Raw genomic sequence first — 15,449 nt, 5'->3', positions numbered from 1 at the left:
ATCTAAACCTACTACAGGAGTGAATCACCCCTGGAGTTTGGGGGGCCTTACTACTGCAGGGAGGTAACATTTCCAAAATCTTGAACTATCTGAGATGAAAGTGGCCTACTGACCTGAATGGAGTTTAATGGGGTTTCTATGACCAACTATATAGAAACAATGGGACAAATTCTGACCAGATGAAACTCTACATACACCAGGTCTGTATCTGACAATAGTGCTACATCCTGTATATAAACAGAAACACCGAATGCCTGACCATTCACTCTCTTGCACCTTGTATCATTAGCATTTGACGTAAGTGCAAAGTGCCACCCATTCAGATTAGCAAGAATTTACATCCATTTTGAGCAGGTGTAGATGGCTACACTAGGTGTAAGACAATGACAGATCAAACCCTCTATAGCTGTCACAGGTTTCGTCTTTGTTGTTTGCGCATAATGATAGTTTTATGTAAAATGAATTTTTTTAAAGTGCATCATTTCCTGCTCATGCAGCCAGAACCCTCCTTTTCCTGACATCATAATGGTGTGGCTCTGGAAGAGATTTGGCTGTCACAAAGAAAATAATATGCAAGGATTATAAAGAGCAGGAATTTGTTACAGCAGGGATTAATTTGTCTCTAGAAGTTGAGTGATAGTGAGTGAAAATTACCACCTGTGGAATACAAGTTGGACTCTTTGCTTGAACTGGGAAAATAAAAATGATGGGGTAGGTAGTGAGAGAACAATGCTTCTTCCTTCCCACCACTCCAACTTCCTTCCCTCTTTTCAATTCTTTCCCCACTGGTGTGGTCAGAAGCATGGCTATGACATACTCATCAAATTTGAATGCCCATAGTTCTTCATAAACTCCTGAGATATAGCAAAACTAAAACAAAACAATCCACACACTCCTAACATTTCAGGCATTGGGAGGAGGGGGGGGGGAACCAAACAGAATTCCATAGCACTGATTTTGGCCTTTTGAATGTACATTAGGGAATGCCTCTCTTTCTTGTTTACTTTCCTGTTATCATGTGAGTGGCCTTGCTAGGTTTGTAACATGTTTATTTAAGTAAACCTTCCTTCAGAAAAACACATGGTACATTATTATTATTAAGAATATTGCATAAACATTGTGCACTTTCTATAATTATACACCTAAGCAGTTAGGGTGCCTGCTTGTGTGAGCAGATTGATAAAAGAATAACAGTAAACAATCTTTTTATTTCAATAATTTTTAATAATAATAATGTGCTCTTATTCTAATATAGTACAAGATGCATGCTTGGAGGAGCAGATTGTTGACTGCTTTGCTTTAATAAATATTTTTATTGAGAATTTATATTAGTGCACACACTTTTACTAATACAGAAGAATATTAATTTCAAAAATAACTGGCCAACTGTAACAAAACATAAGCCATATCAAGTTTATGACAGTATCTTGAGTTGCAATAGTATTTTGCTTCTCACAGGCATGATTTATTAGACATTAATTTGCAGCATTCTGGTGACATTGTGCTTACAGTACCTGTCAGTGAAGTGAATGTGGCACGTCTGTGCTGTGCCATGCTATCTAGGTATGTCACATCTGTGATATGAAAAAATACATAGATGAATGTACTTCATTCATTGGATTATTTAAATTTATTAATTAATTTCAGGACCCCAGATTGCTCAGGGGGTGTCAGATACCATGTGATGTTTAGAGCTTGAGTTTACATTTGGATCTCCAAGTTAGCTAATGTTATTTTTTTCATTTTTTTTTTAAATGGGTGGAAGCGGAAGGAAAAGAAATAAAACATCAAAATTAATTTCCTCCTCTAGGTTTTTTTCCCCAGGGCCTTGTAGGTTCTCTCTCTGCTTGTCTTTTAACTATGATCCTGCCAAAGGACCAACATGCACACATGCTTACTCCTAGGCAAAGTCCCACTGACTCCACTGGAACTTCACATGGTCAGTATGTCCAAATACCCATGCATGATCAGAGCTTTAGAATGCAAGTATTATGGGACATGGACTTTCTTCATCACTTTTATATCTTGTAGGGTACTGAGCACATTGTCAGCACTTAAACAATAAAATTAATAATGATATAGTGCCAAGAAAGCTTATGAATATTGTTGTCATCCTTGCTCCGCTTGGATCCCAGGAAAGGGAAGTTGCCTTCATTCCCTCTCACACCTGGGAGTAAGAGGCCAAAATTCTGCTTTGTGATATGTGGTTGCAATATAGTGGGTCAGAAGGCTTGGATATCTCCCCTCACCCGTCCATCAACCCACCCACCCAGTGCTCCTAAATGTGTTAGGAATTCGAACTGGCTACCTCAGAGGGAAGCACACTCTGCCTTTGAGTGAGAATGGTCTACTAGCTTCTGGGCATGTTTGAGTCACCACCCTATGCTCATTGATATTCACACTGCTGCAACTCTGAAAAGGAACCTAGTGAATCCAGGAACTTGTCCATCCTGATCCATCTTATTTTGCAAATGGAGGACGGCTCTATCTAGTGCAAGCTGGCTGGCCTTTCCGCACTACCTCTGCTGCCCCACTGTATCTTGCCCAAAGAGATTGAAAGCTGTCTGCCTTCACTGTCTGGAGCGTTAGGGGTTGTTCCTTTAAAGATGAACTTCCCAAACAGAGAGTATGGGTAGGGTGCTGTGAAGATCTAATTGGAAACATACTCCAAATAAAACAAAGCTCTTACATGCATTTTAAGCTCTGTGTGATTACTGAATATCGTACTGTCTTACCCCTTGATTGGCATATTACACAATCTGAAAAGCACTGGGCTAATATGGATAACATAGGGGAATACATTAAAGTGTTCTTAGTTATTAGCGAAGATTAAAAGAAGAAAAGACTTGCTATCAGAACAATATTCAGTCTTTCTAATAGCTCTCTACTGAGCACATAACAGAAAGTGATGTCAAGCTTTGGGAGTAGGAAAGTGTAGTACCAGCTTTCCTCACAGATCCTGCACAGCCATTAGACATAATAATCAACAAATTGTATGGATGAAGTGATAATTAGAACTGGTCAAAAATGTAGGCAATTTTTTAAAACACAAATGGCTTTTCAATAAAATGGAAATGTGATTAACGTTTTAGTTTTTGACTACATTTTTCTTTTTTTGATTACAAATTTCAGAGTTTTTCAAAACTGTTCATTTTATTTTGCTGGGAAAACTCTCACTTTCTCCCATTGGAGAGAGGCAGGGAGGAGAAGTAAAAAGTGAGTGATATTTTTCTCCCACTGAAAACAACACAAGTTTTTGATTGAATTTTTCTAAAAATAGTTTATTAAAAAAATTAAGTAAATTGCTTCTTTTGAAGTTATTCACAACCTATATTTACCTTTTCCCAATCAGCTCCATCTTACTTACAGAGATGCTGACACAACTGAATAGACAGTAAGGGGGAGTGTTTCCCCTTTTTTAGCCTGAGCAGTTAGCCAATATCCACAGTCTTGTTGGGTCATTTTTGTTAGAAGAAGAAATTAATGATACAGGTCAAGTTACAGAATATCCTTTAGTACAATCCTACTTCTCTACAAAGAACATACATGAGATCTTGTTTCCCTAAATGCAGTGGGAACAAACAACAGGAGACAATGTCTTTGTTTAAAGAACAGGAGTACTTGTGGCACCTTAGAGACTAACAAATTTATTTGAGCATAAGCTTTCGTGGGCTACAACCCACTTCATCGGATGCATGCAGTGGAAAATACAGTAGGAAGATATATCTATTTCTATATATATATATATATCTCACAAAGAGAACATGAAACAATGGGTGTTACCAAACAGACTATAAGGAGAGTGATCAGTTAAGGTGAGCAATTATCAGCAGGAGAGAAAAAGAACTGTTTGTAGTTGTAATGAAAATGGCCCATTTCCAGCAATTGACAAGAAGATGTGAGGAACTGTAGCGGGGGGTGGGGGGGTGGAATAAGCATGGGAAAATAGTTTTACTTTTTCCACTCTCAGTCTTTTTTCAAGCCTAATTTAATGGTGTCCAATTTGCAAATTAATTCCAATTCAATAGTCTGTCATTGGAGTCTGTTTTTGAAGTTTTTTTGTTGTAATATTGCGACTTTTAGGTCTGTAATCGAGTGGCCAGGGAGATTGAAGTGTTCTCCAACTGGTTTTTGAATGTTATAATTCTTGACTTCTGCTTTGTGTACATTTATTCTTTTACGTAGAGACTGTCCGGTACATTGGCCAGCGTTGTTGTACAGTGCGATTTTGTACAGCCACAGGAGCAGAGTAAGAGGCAGATTGTGACTCTGAGAGTTACTATCTGCTTCCCAGGTTCTCCCGTGCTCTGGGTCAGTACACTGCACCAAGTCTATACAGGTCTCTTGTACAAGCTCCACCCATGCCTACTCACTCCTACCCTCATGTGCGCGTGTGTGTGTGGGATAGCATAGCATTTCCACTGAGGTCGCTTTTGTCTCTGCATTGCTACCCATACTAGCAATAGTCCATGCAGAGGTGCACTGGGGTACCTTGCAGCCCCTTGCTCCCCATGGTGGGTATGATTTGGCCCCAAACATGCACAAGGGCTTGTGAATGTATTTGGAAAAGAAATTGGCAATGCACAAGGAAGAGTGTGGTAAAAGCCTTAATTCGGCTGGGATTATAGAAACCACTAGAAGCGCCTCAGTTTTAAATTTTGCACAGATGTCAACTATACTTGTTTCTACTGTCTTTAATTTAATGTCTGGAATATTGTAGTAATGTAATTCAGATTCCATATGACTGGGAAACAGCCAGCCCAACAGATTTGAGACATTTTCTTTTTATGTTAGGTTTTAATAAAAGAATGATCTCTCGTGTGAGTTTTTGTACCCTGCTGTGTAAGGAAATACAGTGGAAAGCTATGAAAGATGTCTGTGTAATGTACTTTAAATGTCTGTGAACTGAATGAGCAGCTGCGAAGTATTATATCAATTGTAGCAGCTGCTATTTCATCTTTATTAATCATAAGGGTGGGCAAACTCTACTTATTTTTGTTCCCACTCAAACATTGCATGTGCAAAATCAGGCAAATACGTGAAGACTTGTTCATGTTTGTTAGGAACTTGTGCTAAACTAGTACCTAACTGATGCTCTCAGCATCTCCACGCTAGGAGTACATGTACTCCTAACTCAGGCACAGCATTATTCCCATCCCCAACCTTTCCACTATGCAAAGGAAGGAGCAAAACACATGCATACTGTGTTCTCTGCTTCCTCTGGCCCTTTTTTATCCTTCATCTCAAGGATTAGGGTTAAACCCAGTACTCACACTGCCAACAATCCCTGGCTCAAACTTACTTTTCACATGCTCTAGTGGAGACTAGTCGCCAACTACCTCCCCATTCCATTATTTTGGTAGATGTCTGCTCCCACCCCCATCTTCTGATTCTTTGGGAGTGGAAGGGTCAGCAAGGTAGACCACTCTTCCCCAATCAAAGGAACAATCTTCAACTGCTTGTTTCATGTGGGCCACTTCCCATCCAGCCAAGGAAATGATTACCTCTGGTCCTACTGCACCAGTCCTTTAAGTGTTATGCACAGAAACCCTACAGTTCACTGGGATAAGGGAAACCCTGTGAAGGCTATGGGAACATTACCCAGGCTTAGGGGATCGCTTCCTAGAATAGACCCTGTCACTGGTCAAGTCCTGGGTGAAGTTTCTCTTGATGGTGGGTGTGGCCTACGTAGTTTTTCCTTCACCAGAATTTTCCCCTCTGCTAGGATAGGGATTCCTTCCCACAATCCAGTGCACCCTGGAGCATTCCTGCCTTTCTGACTATTTTGTTTTCTGAATTCTTAAACTTTAAAAATAGTTGGAAAAACTCACAAAGCTTCAAATTCCTTATGAATATGTAGTTTAATATGTTAGGGTTGCTCTGGATGTGTGTGATACTGAAATTATGAATCTCTAATAAATTATATTTTACATCTGTATGAGACTTTTGGTCAAGCAATACAGGTATATCTGGGTTAGGACAGGGTGAACTGCATTTGTCCAGCTCTCTGACTGATCCTTGACTATTACTTAGCAGTCACAAGTAGAGCTCAGACCCACCCTGATTTGGAGTGGGTTCACTGGTTTAGCTGAACTTTTCGGGCAGCTCACCTGCTAATGTACAGAAACAGTTTCAAAGGTTGCTTCTAACAAACTAAGAATTCGGATTAAATGATAGGATTCTGTATTCTGTTCAATATCTTTTAGAAGTGTGATTGGTTTTTAAAAAGCTGTTTGAAGTCCTTAATTTTTCCTTGCCTAGTCGGCATGAGTAAGGGTGTCAGAATATGGCCCTGAGCGATTAAGGACCTTATTGTCCCCTATATGGCACACTTCAATATACTAATTTGTGGTCCTGACCCCTTGAGTGCTGGCTGCATAGTTTCAAAGGTGTAGCAGGAGCTACTTCCTACCACACTCCCCTCGGTACCAGCATTACACCTTTCAAAAGCATAATGCCTTGAAGTGAAGATGCTTGGCAACATACCTTCTCTCCCTCCCTAGTGAACCACTGCACTGTAGCAGTTTAGGAAATTTACACTTTATTTTAAATATTCTAAAATTAAAATGTTCAGCCTAAATCTAGCCTTGCAGCGTATGAAGAGTAAAAGTGTAAATCATGTAATCTCTGGAATTTAATTGCATTATGTATCTGTAATAACCCAAATTTCCTCTCGCAATACATATTTGAGCTCTGTCCAAGTGCAGCAAAAGGGCATTGAGAAAACTGTAGGTACCTTCTTGATAAACACTGCTTGCCTGATTTTTTGAGTTATGTCCTGCTTCACATTACTTTAAAAAGACATTTATCAATGATAGTTATGTGTTCATTTGTTGTTTCTGATCTTCTTGCTACAATTTCGAAAACTGTCATGTTTCAAAAAGCAGCTGTCTAGTGCAAACCATAGAAAAGCCATGCATCTCTCTATAGATGTCTTACAGTAAAATGTAATATATACAGTGGTCAGGGCCGCTTTAAGGCTGATGCACATTAGAGTAGGTCTACATGCACAAATGTTTTCATAAGGAATGTTAACATGGCTTTATTCATAAACATAAGTATGTCGTTCTCTTTTTGATCAGAGACACTGATGCAACTGAACAAAAACATTAAGTTTTTGGAGACAGTCCAATCTGAATGGAAGAACTGTCGCATATGTGGCTTTTGCATATACAGTACCTCTATTGAGATCAGATCTGGAAACTGATCAGATACGAATGGAAGACCCATAGTAAATCAGGTTTTCATGTAGACCTCTATTAAGTCTGGATCAGATCCAGGAGCTAATGTGATGCCAGGGAAAGAACTGCACTGTATTCACTTTCAGATACTTTTCTGTAAAATGAGATTGGCTAGATTTTAATCTGCAAACTAAAACCAAACTGGATGGATTTTAATTTTTTTAATGTATCCATCAAGACTTCATTAAAAGATTGTTAAGACAGTCACAGAAAACAATCAAAGATCAGAAATTCAGGGTTAAATGGGACACTACTACAGACATTTTTTAGATTTTACACTTTCTGTAATAACAGTTTTGTCCTTTTCTATTTGGCAAATGTGTTTATTTCCAATATGCCTTTGCATTCTTTTCTTTTTGCTTCTTATTGTCAGTATCAGTTTTGTTTTATTCCTTGGTTACAGGTTGGTGAATTAATAGATACCTGGAATCCAAAGAATATTCCCTTTGGAATTAGGCAACATTAAAGACAAACTGCAAAGAGATTTCTTTGACAGCAACTTTCAACTTTTAGTATATCAAGTATGCCTATACAGTGTTTCTTTTTTAAAAAAACTTTACTTTCATTTATCTCTGAAATTTACATTTCTCACAAACTTCCCTCCCCCTAGTTCCTATGCAACCTTCAGCGAGCCCTGTAGTACCATAGATATGAACATGATTCATCTGTAATCTGCACTACCCACACAGTTTCCTCATCTCTTTCACCCCAAACCCTGTGAATGGTAGGAGTATAAGTAAAGCAAGGTATAGAGGACAGGAAGAAGTAAAACCAGTCTGATTGTCCAGCTGAATCCCATTCCGTCTTCTCCTGTTGGCCTGTGTCGAAAACAGAACACAAACTTCCATCCCCTGCCAACCCAAGGCAGGTCATAAGAACTATTGCTGCCAGAATCTTAGCTCTACTGGCACAGGGAAGAACCCTGCGTCTTCTTATGAGCCTTTTCCTAGTGCTGGTAACCTCCAGGGCCCTATACACTGGTCCCTTTCCTTTTCTGTTGAGTAATGATGAGAGGGCTAAGAAGCTTAACTCCCATTCAGGCAGGAAGTCCAACCTGCTTATACAGAACCTCCATTGTTCCCTCAACAGTCCCTCCTATGTTCCCCTAACACACATTGGAGTATAGATCTCATTCTGGTTCCCTCCAATGCTATATCTCAGGACATTCTGAAATTGATGCTTGTTTTTATGTGCCAGGCACCCATTGTGAGTGACTGTATTACACAATATCAAAATAACTGGAATATCTATTTTAGTACATAGCATGATACAAACTAGTGTATCTAATATGTCTTTTACTAACTTCACAAGCACTCAGCTTACTCGGAATCTGCTTGGGCTTTGGGAAGCATCTACTGCATACTGGGCATGTTCAGAGGCTTACAAATAAGCAGGATAGTCACTCCCATACTACCAGTAGACTGAGTATGTGAGACCTTAAAGCCCCAAGCATGTTCATAGGGACACATAGACTTTAGACTTTGACTTTGACTTTGAGGTCAGAAGGGACCACTATGATCATCTGGTCTGACCCCCTGCATGCTGCAGGCCATAAAACCGTCCCTACCCCTTCCCCGGACTCTGCTGTTGAAGTCTCCAATCCTGTTTTTAGTGACTTCAATCGGCAGAGACCCTCCTGCTAGAGATCCCTGCCCCATGCTGCGGAGGAAGGCGAAAAACCTCCAGAGGCTCAGCCAATCTGCCCTGGAGGAAAATTCCTTCCCGACCCCAAATATGGCGATCAGTAAGACCCCGAGCATATAGACAAGAGTCTCCAGCCTGACCCCTGTTAGCCATTATACTATTTACCTACCTTCACTTTCTTGGCCCTACTCGAGGACATGCTCCTGGCTGCTGCTGGGGGAGAGCGGCCACCCCGCCCCCGATGGAACGCGGGGCTGGCTGGCTGGCCGGCCGGCGCGGCGCGGCGCAGCGCAGCACGCGCCACACACCTCACGCGGCCGCCCGGGCAAGTACACGCTCGCCCGTGCGACCTTAGGACCCGGCTCGCGCTCGCGCCCGCGCCCACTGCCACGAACTCTCGGCCCCAAGCTCTCCCGCGTCACTCTCCTCCCTGCCGTCAGCAAGCCCCACCCCCCATGCTCCTCAGTCAGGCCTAGGAAGCTGTTGTGCTTCTTATGTACCCTCTTCTTGGGTCACTCTTACCTCTAGTCTCCAATTTGCCTCAGTACAGATGGATGTAATATTGCTCCCTTTCTGTGTCTACTGATACTCCAAGTCCCAAGGGCTGTGTCTGTGTGTTCTGTCCTTGGGGCTTCCTTTTTCACTAAATCAATTGACATAACAGCTGATTGATGGCTGTGTTGGAACAGGATGCCCGGACAGCCCCTCAACCTGAAGCAAATACTCACCAGCAACTACACACCACACAACAGAAACACTAACCCAGGAACTAATCCCTCCAACAAACCCCGTTGCCAACTCTGTCCGCATATCTGTTCAAGGGACACCATCGTAGGACATAACCACATCAGCCACATCATCAGGGGCTCGTTCACCTGCACATCTACCAATGTGATATATGCCACCATGTTCCAGCAATGCCCTTATGCCATGTACATTGGCCAAACTAGACAGTCTCTACGCAAAAGAATAAATGGACACAAATCAGACATCAAGAATTGTAACATTCAAAAACCAGTAGGAGAGCATGTCAATCTCCCTGGACACTCAATAACAGACTTAAAAGTGGCCACTCTTCAACATAAAAACATCAAAAACAGACCTCAACGAGAAACTGCAGAACTGGAATTAATTTGCAAACTTGACACCATCAAATTAGGCCTGAATAAAGACTGGGAGTGGTAATTTTCCCTCTGTTTAGGAGTGGTAGCCGTGTTAGTCTGTATATTTCTACCAGCTTACTGTATTTTTCACTCCATGCATCTGATGAAGTGGGTTATAGCCCACGGAAGCTTATTCCCAAATAAACTTGGTAGTCTCTAAGGTGCCACAAGGACTCCTCATTGTTATTGCTGATACAGACTAACATGGCTATCCCTCTGAAATCTAAAACCCTGGGGAGGGATGCAGGACTCCGTTGAGCCATCCCGCGCTCAGATCCTTGCACCCTGTATAAATATGAATGTGAATACGGTATACTTTTATTATGCATCAACCAGAAGGCTGCGTACCTTTTAACCCTTTCTTCTTAAATTTGAGCAGATACAGACACTAGAATCCTTGTTCATGTGAACTTTCCTGTTAGTGGGACTAAGCCCATGATTAAAATTTGCAAGATTAGGCCCCCCATAGAAATTGATTATGCATTTAGACATGGATTGCCAGTGTTACTGGGACAAGCAGACATGAGTTACCTTTATTTCCAATGGCACAGAGACGAGATCTACATCTGTTGTTATTAACAATCCTTTTTTATGCTCTGTGCAAAAATAAATGAAATTAAATGTTGAATCTCTGCATTGTATTTGTTGTTTTGAATGCACATTATAAAATATCAGACTCCACTGGAAGTTTTACCTAACTCCCTTTATTTACCCACTCCCTTTATGCACTGTAGGCTAAATTATGCCTTCCTTTATGTAGATGCACTTCAAAGGGGAGACTGTGTCCAAGTTCCTTTTCCCCAGTGTGCCAGTGTAGGGCAGCCCTAATCTGACTCCTAGTCTGGGGATCATAGGGGGCAGCTAGTGCTGCCTGATGTACTAATGGCCGCACTCCTTCAACTTCTCCCTTTGCCCTAGGATGTCTGTGCTGATGGAATACGGACAACATAGAAAGAGGCGTCCCTATCTATATTTCCCCAACCTTTGGGTAGGCATGATGTACGTTAAAGGAACAGTATCTCCAGCCATCTCTGCTTATGCAGTGCACCACCTCCCGCTCCTCCTTGTGGCTCAGGCTCATAAGAGCCACAACTGAGCCCTGAATTTGTGCAAGGTTTATTCTCATGCAGGAATATACAGGTAGCTGTAGGATCAGGGTAGGCATACGCATGGTATTAGTCCCATTGAAGCCAATGATTTCAGTGAGACTATTCATGTGAGTAAGGACTCCAACATCCGGTCCTTGTTCTATTTGGCTGTGCTTGGATCTCATGGTCTGTAACATGCAAAATATCTCACCTAAAGAAATAGTTGGGATAAGATTCTGTTTTCCTCTATATCTATGTATACCTAGAGGAGCTCATTGTATCCCATACATCACTCTTGATTAACACCACTATGAATGAGAGGAAAAACTGATCTTGGAATCAACTGTTGTAAATGGAGTTCACCTGGTGCAGCTGAAAGGAGAATTTTGTTTAGCAGGGCTTAGTTTTTTTAATTTGATTTTTAAAGTCATTTTGATAACATTCACAATAAAAAGCGTGATAGGAACATAAAAAATACAACTTGCAACCTTTCAGTATTCCAAACATCGCATTATGTTTATTGTATTATCTGATGCACAGAACTAATGATCATTTAAGATGCTGTCAGACAAAAAGGAAATCCAGCATTAGCCCTGATCATGCAAACATTTACCCACATGCTTAATTGCATGAATTTCAGTGGAACTACGCAGCTGATAAGAGTTAAGCACATGCAGGATCACAAACATTTCCTAGTATCAGAGGGGTAACCGTGTTAGTCTGAATCTGTAAAAAGCAACAGAGGGTCCTGTGGCACCTTTAAGACTAACAGAAGTATTGGGAGCCATGCCATCATGTGCCAGCAATGCCCCTCTGCTATGTACATTGGCCAAACTGGACAGTCACTACGCAAGAGGATAAATGGACACAAGTCAGATATCAGGAATGGCAATATACAAAAACCTGTAGGAGAACACTTCAACCTCCCTGGCCACACAATAGCAGACATAAAGGTAGCCATCTTACAGCAAAAAAACTTCAGGACCAGACTCCAAAGAGAAACTGCTGAGCTCCAGTTCATTTGCAAATTTGACACCATCAGATCAGGATTAAACAAAGACTGTGAATGGCTATCCAACTACAGAAGCAGTTTCTCCTCCCTTGGTGTTCACACCTCAACTGCTAGCAGAGCACCTCACCCTCCCTGATTGAACTAACCTCGTTATCTCCATACTGATTTATACCTGCCTCTGGAAATTTCCATTACTTGCATCTGAAGAAGTGAGGTTCTTACCCACGAAAGCTTATGCTCCCAAACATTTCCTAGTGAAAGGACAGCAGACAATCACTGACCAACAGAAATTTCTTTCAAATAAAGCAGTTCAGCTAAGATATGGGACTTCAACATATACAGCCAAATTCTTTGGTATAAATTGGTGCAGATCCAGACTTCAATGGAGATGCACCGATTTACACCAGCAGATAATCTAGTCCAGAAAAAGCAAACAGTTTTCCATATGGTTAGTCAAACATGATATATATTCTCAGTAGTTCACCTTTGGGAATTAATATATCCAATATTACCATGGAATTTGATAAATCACAGAGGAGTCATAAAAAATTCTAACATTAATTATGTCATGACATGGCCATTAATCTCTAAATATATCATGTACTTATCCCTGTATTTATCCCTAAAATCAATGGATTTTCCGTAAGTGGAGCAATATCATCTAGTTCACCGATAGTGTTGCTAATATAATTTGAACCTTCAAACACTAGCATAATAACGGATAACAAGTTGGTTATTTCAAAATGAGGTGTTTGTGAACAGTCACTAAAATGGTTAGATTGTAATATTTATTATTGATTTGAGGGATTTCTGGAGGCCTGAGTGGAAAAGAGGAGGCAAGGAGATGGATCCAGGCATCAACCCTTATAAAAACACTTTAAACAATGTGCTTTCACAGTTGCTTAAAAGTCATGGAGCAGATGCGCTGAAATTGTAAAATCTGCAGTTTTATTATGCCAATGACTTTCTATTGGCCTCAGTCATAAAATAACACGCTCCTTGCTGAAGTTATCTGCTAAATAAAAAACACAACCAGACTGACTAAAATCAAACTCAGACAAGCAAAAAACAATTTTTGTCTTCATCTAGGATTGATTAGTTCAATAATAATAATAAAAAATTCTACTTCACTATAATTAAGTTCTTCCCAAGGAAAAAACAGTGATTTGACTAAATTGTTGCTTCAAAGAATTTGACAATCGGCTCTTCCCCTCACCCCCACCCCCATCCCCACCCTGAAGGCGTTAATTGCATGTTAAAAATTTTCAGATATTTTCATTTTTAAAAATATGGAATTTCCTCATTGAAGCAGAGTATCTGCTGAGCTAACTTTATCCCTAGAGAGAATCTGAGCTGCCTAAACTACACACTGTGGCTTTGGAATTCAGGGAATATTTTAAAAAAATGAATTAGTATATATCTAAGCCATATTTATCTCACATTTTTTGTTTCTATTGTCTCTATATAAAGAGTTTGTTAAGGTCTCGTGTACTGTACTCTTTAGGCAGAATAAAAATAAGTTCTGAACATAGCACCTACTTGAGTACAAGGTAGATTTTCCAGATAACGCTTCCACCAGTAAAATATAACAATGTAGTGCTAGTAGATACAATGTCAAGAAATCAATGGTGAATCTTTTTATGTAATTTCTCTCACAACAGATAATGTTTGAGTTATGTTTTCCAAACCAAGAAGTGCATAGATATTAATATGTTTGTCTCATTATACTGAAATTTTCTGTCTGTTTTCTCCAACCTTCTTAAAATCAGTTTTCTAATACTGAATGTGTTTCTCATGCTTTGTGCTCTCTCTCTCTGATAATAGTGACTTTGTTGGTCATATTAAATATTCAATAGATTTGTATACCTAGATGGAAGATGGGAACTCCTTGAAGACACTGTAAATAATCTACAATTATTTGCACAAGAAAGTACTTTCACTTGGATTACATATGTTTATTTTGTACTCATATTGATTATATGGCATTATAAAAGATAACATGAAAAAATGTATTGTGGCTATGACCACCATATATTATAAAGCTGACTGGATGGAAATGCACATAAAAATTATGATTACCCCTTCACATTTCATCAGGTTTAACATACTTAGTTATTAAGCATATCTTTAGAACCTAACAATAATATATATTAATCTTCTGAAAAGTATATAGTAAGTGGATCTCATATTTCAGAGGGCTATTTACATTGATGACTGTGATCTATAGCACAAAACTGGAATCAGATTTCTATGCAATAAAACTTTTTTTGTGTGAAGCTACAGCAAATGTTGCTAACAATATAGGCCATTTGACCTTAGGCCATATATTTATATTACAGGGGAACTAAAAACACACTCCAAGAGCAGCTAATAGACTACTTGAGTGCACAAGCATTAAATTGAATCCACACTTCTGTGCATTCTAGATCTGTAGATTTGTGCACTACTGGCAACTATATAAGCATTTTTCTAATGGCCACAACAGTATATGTTGAAAGGTTTTATTAAAGAAAGGCTGCCAACATGTTTAGGCTCCGAATTATAATTCTCATGCAGTCCCATACAAAAAGAGTTCGATAGTTACATTTTTAAATGATTGCTTTGGTCCTCAGCATCTGAAACATAACTGTGCTGAGAACCCAAACAATGAGTGGGTGAGGGAACATCTTCTGAGATGATATCTTCAAAGAAGCAGAATTACATCTGCACAGGAGAATAAATTGCTCAAGGGATATCTCAAAATAAAGATACCATCTGCATAGAAGAGTATAAATAGCTCAAGGGATATCTTAAAATAACTAGGATAAAATTCTGCAAGAGGGAGTTTGAAAGAAAAAGACCAATGACCAACACGGAAATCCCGTTTACATTTTTTTAAATAGAAATGATAAAATAACTCTACTGACAAAGAGGAGGAAAAAAAGCAGACCTAGCTTCATGGATACGTTCTCATAAAGTAAAACACTTTCAAACACTGTCCTCTTTAAATTCAGCCTCCCCAAAGTAAAAACAAATCTATGGAGCAAGATAATTTGAGCAATCCCACTTTGGGAACAGGCTCTGAAGCACTGAAAGACCAAACTGCAATTCTTCCCTAGAGGCTGAAATGAAGTAACCGTGCAGTGTAAATATATGTACAGAGGACCTTCTTTCAGCCTTGTGGTATGTTATGAACTGAAACATCCTCAGCATTCACAAAGGAAGCTGCTATACCCTGAACGGTATGAGCAGTAACATGATCTTTAGTTGCAGGCTTGCCAGGTCTGAGTAGTGAGAAATTAATCAGACAACCATAGAGGAA

Source organism: Malaclemys terrapin, chromosome 5 (genome assembly GCF_027887155.1).
Source record: "Malaclemys terrapin pileata isolate rMalTer1 chromosome 5, rMalTer1.hap1, whole genome shotgun sequence".
NCBI classification, from domain to species: Eukaryota; Metazoa; Chordata; order Testudines; family Emydidae; genus Malaclemys; species Malaclemys terrapin.
Note: the sequence above shows the minus strand (reverse complement) of the source record.